This window comes from Myodes glareolus, chromosome 4, assembly GCF_982192425.1.
Source record: "Myodes glareolus chromosome 4, mMyoGla1.1, whole genome shotgun sequence".
In the NCBI taxonomy this organism is placed as follows: Eukaryota; Metazoa; Chordata; class Mammalia; order Rodentia; family Cricetidae; genus Myodes; species Myodes glareolus.
In genome coordinates, this window is record NC_142029.1 from 85,280,784 (window position 1) to 85,298,141 (window position 17,358).

The window sequence follows — 17,358 nt, forward strand, 5'->3', positions numbered from 1 at the left end:
TCTGAAATTAGAATCCTTTACTACTCCTAGAGGATAGGTTTCTGAGTTACTTGAAAGATAGTAATTGTGGGTTAATAGGGACTAAAATGAGGGCATTACCATGCAGGTTTATTTTATTTTGACCTAAGTCTGACTTGCAACTAAAGTTTTTAGTATCTAACATTTTTTCAAACAAGCTAATTAAATCTTCATGTCTGTGCCCATACAGGTCAAGTATCTTGAGATCCCTTCCTTCAACAAGTGGTCATCTACTAAGTGCTAGGGACTGGGCTAACAGTCTGCACTCCACACAGAGAGGGTCACTGCAGTCAGCGCAGAAGTATGCTTAGGTTTCTCACAACTAATAAATTCGTTGGGATATAAAAGTGGGATATAGAAAAGAGCAACAGCTTTGCCAACCACTCAGTGGGAGAACTAAGAATGCAGTCTTGTGACTACCTCCCTTACCCTACAAAGTACTTACATCTCTCATTTTTCTTATAGTTCCTGAGAGTGACACACCTAAATCATTACTAGGTAGGTACTGTACTGTTACCCCACTTCAGGTGATAACACACACACACACACACACACACACTACAAATTGAGCTATACATTTTTCCCCACTCCCCTCCCTTCCTCCCTTTCTCCATGGCTTGCTGTGTACCTAGGCTGCTGGGTTGTTGTCCTCTTCTCCTTGTTCTCTTGCTCACTCCCTCCTCTTCCTCATTTCTTCTGTTTATACTCTGCTAACCCTATCTATCCTTGCTCTGCCTCACATTATTGGCCATTCAGCTCTTTATTAGAACCATCAGGTGTTTTAGACAGGCAAAAAAAAAATCACATCTTCATAGAGCTAAGTGCAGCATAAACAAAAGTCACACACCTTAAAATAATATTCTCGAACACAATTATCTTGAAGATGGAGAGTACTGGATAAGTATTTGTTAATGATGGATATGACATTCATCCTATTATGACTATATACTGCCAAACGGTTCCTCCTCACCTCTGAAACAATTCATAGGTAAGTCTTTGAAAACGTCTTCTCTTCTTTAGCTACACATATCTCAGGTAATCTAATCGATATTGAGAACTCTCAAATATACAAGACTTGGAATAGTCTACTGTGAAATCTAGATTGGTAAGTTCAACTGCTGAATTGCCATCTCTAGTAGGATGTCTATGAAGCATAACTTTGAAGGAAACTAGGTGATACCTACTTGTCAATGGTTTATAATGGGGATAATTTTGCCCACTGTCTAAGAGATACTTCTGACTATCACAAGTTGAAGAGATGATACTAACATTTAGTGGGATGCTGCTTAATTCCTAGAATATACAAGACAACACTCAAAGCAAAGAATTATCCAGTCCAAAATATCAGTAGTGCTAAAGTTGGCAAACACTAATAGAAACAAGTCCAGTTCTAATCACCTTTCATAAATTCCTCAGTTGGACACCATCATCTCTTATCAGATTCCTTTTTCAGCAGTGCTGGAGATCAAACCCAGGGCCTTGCATATGCTAGGCAAGCACGCTACTACTGAGCTATACCTCAAGCCCCAGTTTAATTAAAACCTGTGTGTGTTTTTGAAACAGGTCTCATTATGCAGCCCTGTCTGGCCTGAAACTCACAAGAGATCCTCCTGCCTCTGTCTCACTAGGGTGCTGGAACTGAAGGTGTGCGCCATCAAACTCAGCTGGTTAACCACGCCTTGTAAGAACGCCTCCTAGCCGGTCTTGCTGCTGTTCTCTCTTCTTTAGATGACTAGCACCAGAGCAATGAGAAAGAAATATTTAAACACAGTAAGTCTCGTACATCAGCCCTCTGCTCGGAACTGTGTAAGAATTCTAACTCATCTCCCAAAGTAAACCAGTGCTTGCAATGGTCTACAGGCTCTGCCTGCTCAGATCCAGTCTCTTTCCAACTGTATCTAGCTATACTCTTCTATCCACACTGCTTGCCTGGAGTCCTAGGGCACAGCTGGCGTACCTCTCCTTCAGGAAATACATGGTTCTTTTTCTCTTCTAAATATTCATTCGCTCTCTCACCATTCACTTTCCCAGACACCATTTTTAAAACCTTACTCTCAGGCAGGTGAGATGGATCAGTGGGTAAAGGAGTTAGTCCCCAAACCTGACTGCGACAGCAGCAGCTTAAAAGGTAGCAATAATTAAAAATGAAAACACCGTCTGCAATTCCCTTAGATCTGTGCTTCTCAGTCTTCCTAAGGCTGCGACCCTTCAATACAGTTCCTCATGTTGTGCTGACCCTTCAACCATAAAATACTTTCGCTGCTACTTTAGAACTGTAATTTTGCTACTGTTATAAATCGTAATGTAAATGTCTGAAATGCAGGATGTCTGCTGCTATGCAACTCCTGTGAAAGGGTCATTCAAAAACATATCCCTCCCCCCCCCCAGCAAAGGGGTTGCGACCCCCAGGTTGAGAACTGCTGCCTTAGATGAAGAACCTGAGGATTAGAGAAGTTAAATAGCATGTCCAATGCAAACTGTCAAGTGATGGAACCGGTACTCAGAGAGTCCCTCATCATTCTCCAAACCATATCCTTTTGAAGTACAGGGTAAAACGGAAAATATAACCATGCATAGAAAGAAGAGCATTAGGAAGACTGAGAAGCACTGCTCTTAGGGGATGATAAATGACATTTTCTTTTTTAATGGTTGCTGCCTTTTCAGCTACAGCTAGCCTAGTCAGAAACGGCAACTCGGCCACTACCAGCGGCATTTCGGCCACAAGAGCCTTGGCCTGAGGAAAGTCTGTTTCCTCGGACTCTTTCAAAGCTACAACAGGAACTTCTCTAAATCTCTATCCCTCAAAAGGACTCAAGACTCAAGGGGTTGAGGTGGAATCCTGCTCCCCAGAGGCTGAGTAGCAAGCAGCTCACCTCCTCTTGTCTCCCAAGAAGTTTAGTTTTGTTTTGTTTTGTTTTGCCTCGCCCCTCCTTAAAAACCCTTCTCCACTTGGCTCCTCCTTACAACCTATGGTCGGCTCCTTGCTAACTCAGGTGAATTTTATTTAATCAAGCATATCTTTGCATCATTAAACAAATGTTTCAGCATAAACAAAGTAACACACCTTAAAATAATATTCTATAACAGACAAAGGCGAGCACATAAGGATCACAACACACTGTGTGGTTAGATTCGGGATTAGAACATAGTACTGAAGTATACAGCAGATAGCAGGTACTCTTACCACGCCTCACTACTAGCTCTTCAGCTTTATGCTCATTCTATGCTTTCTGAGGTTGGATTAACAGTGGTACCTATATCCTTTCAGGCCCTTCATTTTTCTCCAATCAGAGAGCCCCTCCAGGTTATCTGCTCATGATCCATCATGGAGTCCACAAGTCTTCATACAACGTTCAATTCTGAGTATCCTGAGTTCCCTAACTATCTTCAAGTATTGCTACCAAACTGTTATCTATAAAGAAGTTGGTAATAAACTGGGCTCTGAAATTTACCAGTAAGGTTTGAACTCTCACTGTTTATCTTAGGAACAAGGAATGCAATGGTAAGATAAGGGTCTCATGAATACTGAATAGACTCTACAGACACAATCAGAAGCCCAACAGCAAGGTCTCCAACCTCAAACAGTTCCTCAGCATTCTTCAGTTTCCTGGCCTGTGTCTCTCTGCCTCTCCCCTCTCCAGTCTCTCCTGCAAGTTCTTCTAAACTCCCACTCCCTTCAAACTGTTCTACCAACTCCCTTTCATTCTTAAAGGCTAATCAAAATCACCTAAGACATCCTAGCAATTCTTTCCCTTCCCTCTCTCTATCAGTTTCAAATTTACTTACCCTCCGGTCCAGCAACCTTTACCACCTCTTCTGTTTGCTGAAAAGTAATATTTGCCATTTGTGACGGCTATTCTTGGTAGTCAACTTGACTACATCTGAAATTAACTAAATCCAAACAGGCTGAACAAGCCATGGAGAGCAAGCCAATAAGCAGCACTCTTCCACGCCTCTGCATCAGGTTCCCGCCTCCGGATTCTGCCCTCTTTGAGTTCCGGTCCTGACTTTATTCAATAAGGAACAGTGATGTGAAGGAGTAAGCCAAATCAACCCTTTATTCCTCAGCTTGCTTTTAGTCACGGTATTTACAACAATAGAAACCCAAACTAAGATACCCAAGGCCAAATTCTCTACCTGTGTCCAGGATGTTCATTTCCTTCCTTCCTCTCTCCTCCTCATCCCTTCCTCCCATTTTCCTTCTATGCTCACCTCTCCTGCCTCCCCCACTCTTCTTTCTCTCCATTGATTCTTCAAAATTCCACATAAGCATGCCCAAGACAATTCATAAAAACATTTTAAGGCAAACGTCTTTAAATGCTCAGCATCTGGCTTCCTGTATTTTCTTGCAGAGTCCTTGATCACAAACACCATGCTTTCTCGGGTGTGATGACAAATGCCGGTGGTGATCCAAGTGCTGGGGAGGTAGAGGCACAAAGATCAGCAGTTCAAGATCGGCTTTGGCAACTAGCTAGTAAAAAGCCAGCCTGGGCTCCAAGATGTCTCAGTCAAGAAAAACCAAAAAAGAAAACACTATATCCTTCTCAGCTAAACTTCTAACTGTCTGGGACTTTTCAACCTCCTTAGTGCATTACAATGTAGCTAACTGCTCTAAATTACTCTAAATTCCACGTCACACAGACTTTATTCAAACCTTATCTTACTTGCCCTTTTAAATGGTAGGACACAGGTTGACAACTCCTAGTCCTTGAAATATTCTCCTCTCAGCTCCCTAACAAACCCACTCAGCTTCTCTGTTTTTTTTTTTTTTTTTTTTGGTGTGGGGGGGGTTGTTTTTCCATCGGGGCTCTATCTGGCATAGATGGTTGACTTTTCCTTTTAGGTTTGGCCCTATCTACCTAGGAGCTTCTAACACAAACATGAGAATCATCCTTAATCTTCAATTTTTCTCTACTCATTCATTCATTCGTTTATGAGAGGCATTGCCACTGCATACATCTGGATGAGAGAGGATAATTTGTAGCAGTGGGTTCTCTCCTACCATGCACATCCCAGGGATGAAAATAGGTTAGCAGCAAGTACCTTTACCCACTAAGCCATCTCACCGAACCCAATCTTTTTCTATTCTATAACGTATTTGTCCTATTCTACTGATAATACTTCCCAAATCTCTCCTATATCCCATGCCATTTCTCACCAGGAATAGTTTTTTAACTGGCCTTGCTTCCAAGTTGTGCCCCTTTCTAATCCAGCTTTCATTTCTGTCCAAATGCCAGGTCTAAACCAACTGTGGTTGTATCGCAGGATGGTTTGCTGGAGGTGGTGGTGAAGTACTTTTTGTTGTTTATTTTATGTGTGTGGGTGTTTGGCTTTCAATGTCCTCTGACACCAGAAGAGGGTGTCAGATCCCCTGGAACTAGAGCCACGCATGTTTGTGAACCACCATATCAGTGTCCAGAACTGAACCCAGGTCCTCTGGAAGAGCCATCTCTTCAGCCCTGTTTTCGTTTTATCAACTCGAATTTCACAGCCTTCAAGGTGAAGTTAAAATTCCTAAGCTTGGTTTACAATCAGTGACTCATTTGCCTCTCTTCCAAAGTTTTGCTGTTGATGTATAGAAACGGAGTGTGTGAATGCAGCTAGTCTTAGTGGAAATGTGCTAACGTGTAAAAATACCACCAGATTCTGAAGACTGTGTACGAAAACGAGAATGTTAAATACCTTCATATTACTGCTTTATATTGATCACATGTTGAAATTATGTTAGTTTAAAACGCTGGGTTAATTTATGAGTCTCGACTTTTACTTTTTTAAAACACGGCTACTAGACTTTCTATATTACATACATGACTTGTGTTTGTGTGTTTTTTTAATACAAAAGCACTAGGATAAAATAGGTTTCTTCTTTCTGAACTTAGTTGATTCATATATTATTCAAGATTAGCTTGAGTAATTCACTAAGATTCCAGAACATCCCCCACAGCCAAGAATCCAAGTCTGAGTCAACAAGCCTTCCTCTGTACTTTCCTCGTTCACGGGCACCTGTGCACACACCTGTCATATATCACACCATACGATAATTACCAGTTCCCAGCTAGCTCCCCTCCTAAAGTGTAAGCTCCAGGCAAAAAGAGTATCATTCTCCATATCTCTGGTCCTACCACCGTGTCCAACACTTCAAAGGACATTCAAATACTTGTCTTTTGTTCAAATGTGAATTTGGCCTGAAAGTTACTAGAATATTCGAATTCTCCAAGGAGAATCTTCTTCCCTAAGAAGCCTGTACCTGAAGCTCTAATAATGGGAAGACTGGAGCATAGGAATCACAGTAAAAGACAAAGGAGAAAATGAGGTTCACATCTACATTAGCAGTGAAAATGGGGATTTGCGAAAGTGATATGGAGCCTCAAACTCATATTTGGTATGCCAGGGGCCACAGTTTGATTCCTAAATTGCTTTAACAACCCATCCAACAAAAGAGTATGACTTGGCAGGTTACAACACAAACAGCTAGAGCCCAGCACCTGTTCCCCTTAAACAGCAGCACATCATTACAGTTAAAAACAACAACAAATCACACTCGTGAAGCAAATGCTAATCTCACGATGCTTCACCATGGAGCAATTTAGAAGAGTTATTATATGAAATGTGCCAAAGCCTGAATTTATGGTTGATGCTTATTTGGCAAATATGGTTGGCACTGTTAGCTGTTAAAGGGAATGTACGCAAACAAGCAAATAAAAGTTTTTAAGCTCTCAGACTTAAATATTTACATTACCATAAATGTACAAAGATAAATGTTTATATGCATATACATATAAGGTATTTCAGGAACACAATTTTTAATGTGACTGTCAGAAAACAGTTATGAAGCGGCATTATTTCTTTATGGGCCTCAGGACAGACTCTTAGAATGAATTCTGACAGGATGTTAATGGGGTAGAAACACTACTGTGGAAGTTTCTCTGCACTACTACGAGACAAAATGAATAGTCAGCACCGGACAACTCAGAGCGGGCTTATCTTTGCCTCTCACCAAAAACACGTCTCACAACACTGGAAACCAGCCAAACAGAAATGTGGGTTCCTCCATGGGGTGGGAGAAAGGAGGACTGCCAACCAAAAAGCTTTAAAGAAAATAATCTGACATTTTCTCCTCATAACATAGTCATGTTACTCTCTCCAAAATAGAGACATGATAAAATATTTTTTCTTCTTCCCCTCTGACATCTATGGGAAGGGGATGTTTGTTTTTTACATAGTTTGTTAGCTGGTCATAGCCAAAACTCACTGGCAGTGGTATGAACGCTGTTTCCACTGTTAACTGTTAATCTCTCTGATAAGGCTACTAACTCCTATCTTGGAAGCCAAGAAAATGTACCTCACCGGCAATTATAGTTTACTGAAAAAGTCACCAAAGAAGTGCCAAGCATTCTGGAAAGTAATTACGGTAGCCAGTGAATTGCAAGATCTAAAATGCTCTTGAGATTACAAAAGAAGCCATCATGAAGTGGGTATCCAAGATTGCTCATGGAAAGTTTTACCCTTGTGGATAATTCAAATTTGGGCTTTCTGGGTTTTTTTTTTCCACTCTGCTGAGAGCGATATGTGTTCTCTAGACTACACACTTCATTTATCGGGGGAGGTCAAGGAGGGACACTGTAGCTGCTCAACAACGACAACGACCAAAAAAATCTGCCAAACAGAACACTCAAAGCAATTCCAATTCAGGTGAAAAGGCTGCTCATGTACATCATCCAGTGACCTAAAAATAGTCTTTTATGTAAGTCGCCAAGTATTTAATTGAAAGTGTAATCTTACCACATTCAACAGAGGCAAAGAAAAATGTACTGGGTTTTCTATAGTAAGGCCAATAAAGATGAAATCATAATTTTCCTCTAACTCATCTCCATCCTTCAACAACAGCCTTCCAATAACTCCATTCCACAGCTCTGATTCCTAAATTTGGGTCCTTTGAAAAGCGAAGTGCAGAAATGAGACTTCGGGCGTGGGGGGGGGGGAACCTCCTCTTTGGTAATGCTCTCAGCAGTCAGTCATTAATGTAGTCCAAGAACGAAATCAAGCTCTCCAACGGATGGATGGTGCATAAGACGGGGGGAAACGATAAGGGGACCCAGTTCAGATGGCAAGTCCTCTTCGAAGGAGGAAAGGAAAGTCGCAAGAACCCTGAGTCAAAGGGAAAAGAAAAAAACTGTCTGACCCACTCTCTCCAAACCCCAAACCCTAAGCAACCCAGTAAGTCCGCAGGCGTTAGGGGCTCACCAGCCAGAGCGTGAAGTGAGCAGGCACAGAGCCACTGGTTCCGTCCCGACTGATGCTGCAAAACTGACCATGATCCTCTCAGGTCTGGAAGCGGGATGACCATACAGACTTGGCAGAAATCCTTCCTGCCCCAGCCTCCCGCGTCCAGCTCCCCTAAGGCTTCACTTTCCCCCGGAGCCTCGCAGCTCAGCCCCGGGAAGTCCCTAGGCGCCAGGTTCCAACTTTCCCTCCTCTGGGGGGCGCCGCGCTACCGGGACCATAGTAGCCAGGGTAGCGAGGCCTGGGCCGACGGGGGGCACGAGAGGGCTCGCGGCGCCCACGGGGCGCGTGGGTGGCCGGGACGCTGCAGCCCGCGTCCTCTAGGACGCACCGGCTGCTGAGACCCTGCGGCGCCGCCCAGTCCAGATTCCCCTAGGTCCCCGTCCTCACCTCGAGGCGACCCTGGCCCCATAAGCCTGCGCGCGTGGGAAAGGGACCGGAGAGTACATGGGCAACCCTGCCCCCGTTACCTGAGGAGAGCACATGCCGTTGCAATGATCACCATTGCCGCCCGTCCCGTCCCCTTACTGGTGAACGCAGCCGCCGCCACCGAGCAACTGACACAACTAACTAACTACTCGCGGCCGCGGAGTCCACAGCGCGCTCCCGGCCGCTCGCAGTCCGCCCAGCCTACCAGTCTGCTCGCTCCTCCCAACCCCGCACGCCGCCCCGCCGCGCGCACCCTCGACCGCTTCAGTTCTAGAGATAGCGCGCGGGCGCGCGCACTAAACCTCGGCGTCTCCGAGCTCCCCACACAACCCCGCGGGAGGAGCTGACAAGAGGCCACGCCTACAGGGGGGTGCCAATATCCGGAGAACAAGACCTAGAGAAGGTCTGATTGGTTGACGGGCGGGTCCAAAACTAGAGGGCGTGGCAACCGGGATCTTGAGCCCACGTGACGGGGAATTTGGGTTCAATTAAACGTCAGTGGAAACAGCGCAGTTTTGGAGCTTTTCGGGGCCTTAATCACCTTATGTCAGCCAGTCGTCAAGTACAGAATAAGTATACTCAAAGACTTCAGTACATCATAATTACCAATTTAAGTCCCACTATTTTTGAGAGCCTTAGCTATGAAAAAGAAAACTACATTTCCCAAGAACCTTCGCGAAAGTTAGTCTCACCTTGCGTAGTCACGTAGTCCTTCGCCGCATTGGGCAAAATAATCCCTTCATTTCTCTGAAAGTATCGGTTATAGTTTTTCACGTCTCTCCTCACCGGAACAATTCTAAATATAACCACGATAAGAGGAGTTACCTATCTGGAGGTGACTAAGTGATTAGGTAAAGAGTAAGAAAAGACACCAGAATGCAGTTCTGCGGAGGAATTTCTGTCAAGCTGTGAGACGACGGAGTGAAGCGTGAAGGCGATTGAGAGGGGCTGAGGGAATTGTCCTCTGTGCAAGGGACTTTGATTAGTCCCCAGGCCTCTGCCTGCCCCTACCGTCAGCAGGTCAGTAAGCAAGACGAGCTTGGGGGTGGCCACAGTCGAGATGTCCTTCCCCCTTTGAAGATCATCCCTCTTTTGCTGCTGCTGTTATTGGTTTGTCTTGGTTTGAGGCCCACTGAATGGGGGCGCCTCACTTCCGGCTGGGGGAAGGGAGACATGCTGTCATAGGGGAGGGGGGAACATAACTCACTTCCTGTGGAGTAGGATGATATTTGGGGGGTGTCCAAGCCACTTCCCGTGCTCATGAGAGCCAGACAAGGTGTTGGTTTGTGCCATTCTCAGAGAGAGTTCCTACAGCCTTGAGGGTCACAAGTTCGGTTCTTCCCCCAAGCTGTACTAATCACCAGGCCACGATCTAAATTTTTGTATTTTGTCTCTACGTATAATATGGAAAATTTCTCCACAGCAAGACTTCCTTAATGCTTTCTCCAAAGAATTCAAAACACCTTGTTAAAATTGTCTGCAAGACTGCATACTTTGTTGTGTGACTCGTGAGGTGCCCATTCTTGGACCCTAGTCAAGTGTGTTCTTAACTGAGTCAACGAGTGTGGTCTCTGCCTAGACAGGGAAACAGGAACTCTTTACCCACTCAGTAAAGGAGAAAGTTTATTAGTTAGCGTACCGAATGGTTCACATAAATTACGAGGCATTTTCATTTTTGCAAAGGGAAAGGGTACCATAGTGCAGTACTCAAATTTGATGTTAAGTTAATAGATGTAATTAGTATGTTACATACTTAGACCTGTTACTTTAGGACTGATCTGCCCCATGCCTGAGAACAATGTCAATCTAAATATCGTTATCATGTAGCTTATGTGTGGCGTTTATGAAAGATGCATTTTCTTGCGCCCCCCCCCCGTAATTTAATTGAATTTGTCACTGATTTAAAACCGAAGTCTATTTATAGTTTTATGGCATGGCACAAGGATGATGGGTTCAGCTCACATGTTGAGTAAGGAGAAAATAACTCATAAAGAACAAAAGGTGAATAAGACAGAATTTTCTGTTTTCCTGTATTCTGCTTTTTTTTTTTTTCTTTTTTACAAGAAGCAGTATCGGAAGTGGTATGAACAACAGTTTGATTCTGTGGCTTTTCTTGTAAAACAGCATGGCATATGAGTGCATGTTTGCTGGACCATATTTTCTAAAACCTCAACCTTCTTTTTAAATGCAGGATATGTTGAACCTGAAGTCACACTGTCTTCCAATATTAGATGCACGTATTTCTAGTCACAGTTTACACTCACAGTAGTAAATATATTAAACTAAACATGAAAATAATTTTTTTACCTTAATGTGAACTTTTTTTTAAAAAAATAAATCAGTCTTAGTCCTAGAAACACATTTATGGCACACATATGAACTCCCACAGATTGTGGCAACATCAACAGGGCCTGCACAGATCTGCACTAGATGGGGGCCTAGAGCTAAAGAGAGAAGTGAACACATGCCCTCATCCCTAACCCACAAGCTATCTCCAACTGCTAGCCACTTGCAAATGAAAAATTAGTTTTCTCTGAAGGAGTTTCACCGGGAAGACAAACCACTCATAAGGATAGGCCCCATGCCCAGCAGTAGATGGTCCAGACAACATGAACTCAATGCATCTTTGGAGATTCAGTGCTTTTTTTTTTCTTTGTGTGCATGTTATGGCTTCCGGTCTGGGGGTTTTATGGGATTCCTATGTCCAAATGTGTGTGTCTCTGGCTCCTTTTCTTGTTTGTTTTGTCCTATTCTGCTATGTTGCATTTTATTATTCCTCAGATGCCTGCTTGTTTTCTAGTAAAGACAGAAAGGGAATAGATTCAGATGGAATGACAGGAACTTGGAGGACTGGGCAGAGAGGGGAAACTAATCAATATATATATATTGAGAAAAATCTATTTTCAATAGAAGAAGAAACAAATTATTCTTAGACTGGATGTTTAGCCAAATGATAAACCACTTGCCTACTATATATAATATGAGCCCTTGGATTTGGGGTCTGATCACCAGTACTGACAGGAAAAAATGAAAATAAATCAGCCTGGTCAGATATGTTGCTGCATCTCTTTAATCCCAGCACTTAGGAGGCAGAAGAAGGCAGATCTCAGTGAGTTCCAGTCCAGCCCATCTGGCCCATCTCAAAAATAAATAATAAATAAATCAGTCTGCTGGGCGGGGAATGTGGCTGAGTGGTGGAGCACTTACCTCATACGAAAGGACTTCCCTTTCATCCCCAGAACCACCACCAATAACAAAGATTCTGAGATGCTAAAATCAGTATTTGAAAGACTGCAAAATTGCTGCAGTAGTTAATTTTTTAAAGATAAGGCAAAATATTGTCTGTGGTTGTTGATAGAAAGTTAGGACCATGTGCACTGTACCAAGGGGATATTGATTGACTAGAGAGAAAGTATTCACTGTGTTCTACATTAGTGCAATATACTAGATGTAATCACTCTGAAAAATTAACCGTAGTGTTAGGAATTGAAATATGGAAGGATGGTAGAACTAAATGAGAAAGAGAGAAAATAATGTCATAATATTGGTTGAGGTACAATATTGCTATTGCCTTTGGGGAACAGTCTTAGAAAGCAAAGGAGTTTATTAAATTGATCCTGAAGATATTCGTGGAAGACATGCAGTGTAATAGGAACAAGACAAATTGCACTGGAAAGACTCGTGCGGCTTGAAGAACTGTCTGTTGAGAAGAAAGCAATATAGAAAGTACATATCAGGAAGATGTTTTGTGATAACTGACAGTTATGCATTGGTCCCATCAAGGAAGAATTATTAGATACATTGGTGAAAAATAGAGAAGGAAGCGTGTGTAGCCCGTTCCTCCTCCTCCTCAAGAAGTATTTCTGTGGAAAGGCTTATCTTCTTCTGAGGGATTTTCCACCTTAACTGCCTAGTGTTGCTTTTTTTTTCTTTAACATGTTCCTAGTGACAAAATTGGGAAAAGAAAACCTATTTGTAAACATACTGTTGCTTCTTTAAGTTAATGCATTTTAGGTTTTCATTTCACTGCTTGCCTTCGATAATACAAAAGTTGTTGATTGTTTTTAGAGTATCTGGAGTAAGTAACCATTTTATTTCCTTAAAGCAGCATTGCATGCACTTCTTGGAGCAGTTTGAAACATTAAAACAGTAGGCCAAAGTTCTCAAGACCATTGCACTGAAATTTGATCATCCACAGAGGTGCTTCTTTCCTCTTGTTTACCCTGTCCTGTGAAGCTGACGCTAGTGTTTTATAACCGGCGGCTTTACTTCGTTCCTTGGTGGTGGCGGGTTTTTTGGTTTCTGCTTTGTAGTTAATGGCTACCAATTTAATGGTTTTAGATTTATTGTTTTGTTGTCTTTTATTTCTGAACGTTTTATGTATTCAAATGAGAAATCCTCTTATATGGTTTTTTGTGATTTCAACAAAACTCAATACTCCTGAGTATCAGTCATGTTTTTGTTTCAAGTACAGGAAATACAAATACCCTTCTTATATTCTCTTGGAGCTTTCTTCTTAGTAGACACATCAAAGCTAGAAATTTGCTTACTTGATGTTCTTGTGTGATATGTGTTATAATCACTGTTCAAGCTGGATTAAGATGCATTTCTAAATTTGTTATCTCCTAATCTTGATTTCTAAGCCATCCTAAAATTCGTTTTTAATATTTCCTTTGTTGTTGCACGTATCATGATTTTTCTATTTTAACTTGCTTTGTACTCTGTAAATATGAGTGAACAGTAGGAAAAACTGAAAATCAGACTGGCCTAGATTCAGAGCTAGTCTTTGTATTTTATTAGCTTCATCACTTTGAGCAGTTAGCTTCCATGAGCCTTCAGTTTCCCTAATCTAAATGACTCCTTGATGAAAGGGGGTATTATTACATGGGAACCGCTTGTTGTAGTCCTGGTGGTAGGAGGTTGAGGGATGCTGTTTTTTAAACTCAGTGATTCTCAACCTTCCTAATGCTTTGACCCTTTAATACAGTTCCTCATGTTGTAGTGACCCCAACCATAAAATTATTTTGTTGTTACTTCATAACTGTAATTTTGCTACTGTTATGACTTGTAATGTAAACATCTGATATTCATGATATCTGATATACAATTCCAAAGGGTTTGAGACCTGCAAGTTGATAACCACTGCTTTAACCCTTAGGCCTGCTTCAGCTATGCTGGCTCTTGGGACTTATCTCGTTTAAGCTCACATATAGAACACAGTGGTAGGTTCATTGATATTCTGCCTTCTGTCAGCATGCTCATGAGGTAGTCAAGGTTTTATTTCATATGAGAAGGAAAAGAATCACAAATTTCAATTATTTTACAAAATATACTTAGTAGAAAAGTTTCAAGAAAAAATTAAGGAATCATTTAAGTTCTTTAAATTCATTTTTCCAACTACTAAGGCCCCTCACACTATGACATGTCTTTCTTTACATTTGAAACTGAATGATGTCTGAGGAGGAAAATTCTGCATGATACTCAACCTTTCTCACTTTGCTCTTGTTGTCCTGTCGGATGTACTTCCACTTTTCCTGGGAATCCCCATCTATTAATATTCCGCCCTGTGCCCTCTCTACATACTACCATCTACATACTACCTCTCTACATACTACCATCTACATACTACCTCTACATACTACCATCTACATACTACCTCTCTACATACTACCTCTCTACATACTACCATCTACATACTACCATCTACATACTACCTCTCTACATACTACCATCTACATACTACCTCTCTACATACTACCATCTACATACTACCTCTCTACATACTACCATCTACATACTACCTCTACATACTACCATCTACATACTACCTCTACATACTACCATCTACATACTACCTCTCTATATACTACCATCAAGAAATGTTTTTTGATGTCTACCCATGTCTCCCTCCCAAATCATCTATGTTCTGTCTGTTGATCCTCCAGAGTATTCTGTGTCTTTATCATTGCACTTAATATCCAGTGTTTCTGATGTTTATTTTAGTTGTTATTATATAGATAAAATGTCCTCCCAGAGAAGGTTGTAAAGACTATTCCCTGTTCATCTCTGGGTTCTCTGTCATGCCTGGAATAATGTCTCTCATAGGCATCGAATTAATACTTATGTTTAACTGGCACTAAGGTTGTAATGAAATTAATATGTAACTTTTATCTACTATTTATGCTCAGCATGAAAGATTATTGATGTAGGAGGGTCTTCTGTCCATTTGTTACTTTAATTGGTCAAATAAAGAGACTGCCTTGGCCTTTGATAAGACAGCAGTTTAGATAGGCGGAGTAGACAGAATAGAATGCTAGGAGAAAGACCCAGAGTCAGGCAGACGCCATGGAGCCAGCTGCCAAGTCAGACATGGTTAATATTTCCTGGTAAGTCACCACCTCATGGTGCTACACAGATTATTAGATATGGGTTAGTGAAGATGTGAGAGTTAGCCAATAAGAGGCTAGAACTAATGGGCCAGGCAGTGTTTAAATGAATACAGTTTCCGTGTAATTATTTCAGGTAAAGCTAGCCAGGTGGCCGGGAACAGGATGGAATGAAAAGCAGCCCGCCGTTCCTTTTACAGATTATGGCCAGTATATAATAGATACTCATACATCTGTAGAATATGTGGTAAATCATTATGTTCCCATTTATAAGCATTCCATGGTGTTACTGTCATATATTAAACATCTGATACATGTTCATAACTATGAGAATTGATCTCTGCAGTCAATGTAATTGATAAAAAGTAATTTGTAACTTGCATGTGGACTCATCTAAGTGAGTGATTGGAAGATCAGCACACATGTCATTGGGAGAGAGTTCCCTGTTGTCCAAACACAGAAGCTAAGTAGATTTTAAGCATTTTACATGCTTAAAACAAAACATTTACATGCATAAAAACATTTTGATCATGTTTTCCCCCATTACCTTCTATTATCCTTTCTCCTCCTGAGCCCTTTCCTCTTTCCTAACAGATAGTCCCCTTTTTATTATCATGTATTCTCACTCACCTAAAATCCATATACAAGAAAAAACACGTGATACTTGACTCTCTGAGTCTAATTTATTTTTCTTTAACATAGTGATATCCAGTAGGAACAGCATGATTCTGTTCTTCCTTATTAATAAAGTATTATTTCATTATAGATACATAGATAGATAGATAGACAGACAGACAGACAGATAGGACAGGACCCAGGAGTAGTATAACTGAGTCATGTGATACTTTTGTTTGTAGGTGGGTGTATTTCTTTATCATTGTTTTTGAGCCAGGGTCTCACTGTCTAGACCATGTTGGCCTTGAACTTAGAGAAATCTACCTGCCTTTGCCTTCCAAGTGCTAGGATTATAGGCAAGTAACACTGGCTGTCTTTTGTTGTTGTTGTTGTTGTTTGTTTGCTTTCTTGATGATAGTGTTGCAGGGAAGGATGGCATGGCATTTCATTTACTTGATGGAGCTTTGGAGCCTGTTCTCAAACTCATAAAGATCTGCCTGCCTCTGCTTCCTTAGTGCTGGGATTAAAGGCGTGGGCCACCACTGCCTGGCCTGATTCTTTTCTTTATGTCTGAATAAAATTCCATTTTGTGTGTGTGTGTGTGTGTGTGTGTGTGTGTGTGTGTGTGTGTGTATCACATCTTCTTTATTCATTCATCAGTTGATGAACTTCTAGATTGGCTCCATTGCTTAGCAATTATATATAGTGCATCAATAAACATGGATATGCAAACATTTTTAATTACATATCCAAGAATGTTCAAGTCATATGGAAATTTGTGTGTGCGCCAGTGTCCCATTTGTACATTTGCAGAGCCAGAGGTCAATGTTAGGTGACTTCCTCTATCATTCTACGTCCTTTTTTTTTTAAACCTGTATTTTATTTGGCAAGGTCTCTCACCACACCTAGAGCTCGCTCATTATTTCAGGTGGTCAGCAAGCCCCTGAGATCCACCTTTCTCTGTTCCTCCTGCAAGACCACCACACTAGGCTTTTATGTTGATGCTGGGATAAGAATCAGGTCCTCAAGCTTGCATATCAAGCACTTTCTCCACTGAGCTATATCCTTTAGCCCCCTGTGGCGTAGTCTCATTTCCTGTTGCTGTGATAAAACACTCTGACAAAAGCAGCTGAAGGGAGAAAGGTTTGTGCAGTTCACAGTTTCAGGTGACAGTCCATCATGGCCCAAAGTCCCAGTAGCAGGAGCTCAAAAAGCAGAGAGCACAGATTAACGCATGCATGTGTTTCACTTTTTCCACACATTCGGTCAAGAAACTCCCATTCAAGCAATGCCCACAGTGGGCAGATCTTCCTCCTTGGTCAAGATCATTGTCCATAGACATGCCCAAATGTAAGCCTAATCTAGACAGCCCCTCTCTGAGACTTCCTTTCTAGGCAGTTCTAACTTGTGTCAAGTTGATGATTAAAACTAGCCATCACACCGCAGTGTTAGCCATTTGAAGGCTCCCCACCACTGACTTTCCTGGTGACGCACTAGCTTACATCCTCACTAGCCCTGTGCCTGCCTGCCTTCTTCACATCCTTGCCAACATTGATTGATGTTTTCTTGGTGATAACAATTCCGACTGGGGTGAAGTAGAATTTCAAAACAGATTTTTTTCCTTCTA

The 17,358-nt window shown here is 41.8% G+C and overlaps 2 protein-coding genes across 6 annotated transcripts in view; one reads left to right on the forward strand and one right to left on the reverse strand.

Moving 5' to 3' along the window:
- Peak1 (pseudopodium enriched atypical kinase 1) overlaps positions 1 to 8,934 on the reverse strand; it is a 209,360-nt gene extending 200,426 nt beyond the window's left edge. For 4 of the 5 annotated variants that reach the window (XM_048416724.3, XM_048416726.3, XM_048416723.3 and 1 more), the window contains exon 1: positions 8,772 to 8,934. The gene's annotated coding sequence lies outside the window, so the exon portion shown is untranslated. Of the gene's footprint in view, positions 1 to 7,800; positions 8,167 to 8,771 lie in introns of all 5 variants that reach the window. The other variant, XM_048416727.3, reaches the window with a different exon arrangement.
- A 493-nt stretch (positions 8,935 to 9,427) lies between these two features.
- Positions 9,428 to 17,358, forward strand: part of Hmg20a (high mobility group 20A) — an 85,521-nt gene continuing 77,590 nt past the window's right edge. Inside the window, exon 1 of the mRNA XM_048416729.3 lies at positions 9,428 to 9,750. The gene's annotated coding sequence lies outside the window, so the exon portion shown is untranslated. The remainder of the gene's footprint in view (positions 9,751 to 17,358) is intronic.